The sequence below is a fragment of the Echinops telfairi genome, unplaced genomic scaffold, assembly GCF_000313985.2.
Source record: "Echinops telfairi isolate 266 unplaced genomic scaffold, ASM31398v2 ScPeMD7_7458;HRSCAF=8496, whole genome shotgun sequence".
Taxonomy (NCBI): Eukaryota; Metazoa; Chordata; class Mammalia; order Afrosoricida; family Tenrecidae; genus Echinops; species Echinops telfairi.
In genome coordinates this window covers 39,134,645-39,135,956 of record NW_022111358.1, presented here as the reverse complement: position 1 = coordinate 39,135,956, position 1,312 = coordinate 39,134,645, and positions in this window count along the sequence as shown.

Sequence of the window (1,312 nt, the reverse complement as noted above, 5' to 3'; positions counted from 1 at the left end):
TTTCCATTTATAGCAGAGGCTCTCACTCATGGGCCATGTGTGGCAGAGAGCTGCGTTAGAGACCCGGGGCACAGCCAGCTTCCTCTGACAGTGCTGCTGAATGAACGGAATGCTCAGAACGTCCCAGCCAGACAACTCACTCCAGCGCGTCACCAACAGCCAACTTCCCACCACCCCTCAGCTCCTCTGCCAGCTCCACCACCTCTCACTGAAGACCCCCGGAGCCTCCGCTCCATCCCAGATATGCCCCCACACCAAGACACAGACCTCATCGTCTTCCCGTATGTCCCCTCTTTGATACCCCACAGGGTCTTCCCAGTCGAAGGGCCTATGTCTGCTCCCCAGGGCCTCCTCTGTAAGACGGTACTACCAATGGGGTGGCGTGTAATGGTCCCACCATTCTGCAGGCTCGGAGTCCAAAACCAGGGCATCACCGTGTTGACTCCTGCTAAGGATGAGCCTCTGGAGGAAGTCTGCCCCTTGCCCCTCCCCTGGCTTCTGGTGACACTCAAGGACCCCTGGTGTTCCTGCCTCTGCCTCATCTTCACAGGGTCATCTGGGTTAGGGTCCACCTTCCTCCAATGTCCTTTCAGGTGACCCTACCTGGTTGTGGTCTTCAAAGACCTTATCCTCAAGCCATGTCACATTTGCCCCTGCCAGGAATTAAAAATCATTCATTTGCCCCAAGGGTCAACACATCACTGGGGGAGGGGGGAGAACATGATTCACCCCATAACAGGCCAAAGGTCCAGGTTCCCCAAAACTGCACTTCCTTTCTGCTTCAGATGGCCCCGCCATTGGCCTCATCCTCCACGCAGCCACTGCAGACCCTAACAGGGGGTGGAGGGTGGGGGCGATCGTATCTCAGCACATCTTAAGAAAGGGTGGAGGGCATCAAGGAGCTTAAACTAATAGAGTCAAAGATCGTCGTCGTCGTGGGCAGTGAAGACCAGAGCTGGTCTCAGATATGGATCCCTAGCCTTGGTGGCCTGCATCACCCCTGAGCTTTATGAGGACAGGGTGCCAGGCTTGGAGGCCTCGTGTCAGAATTCGGCCCTGGGTGGCAGCGCAGCCTTGAGGACCACGCTTGGCTCTGACTCAGTGAGAACTCGGGGGGACCCCGCACTTCTGGGATGTGTTTGCATGGCCATGTTGTCAGTGTTGTCACCGTGGAACCAGCGGTCCTGTGAGTGGTGAGGCAGGGACATCCCTAGGGATGCACACAGTAGGGGATTGCCAGAGGCTGCTGGTGGTTTCTGGGAAAGACTTCGAAGGGGCCAAACGCTGAGAGAAGGTAGACACAAGAGCCAGG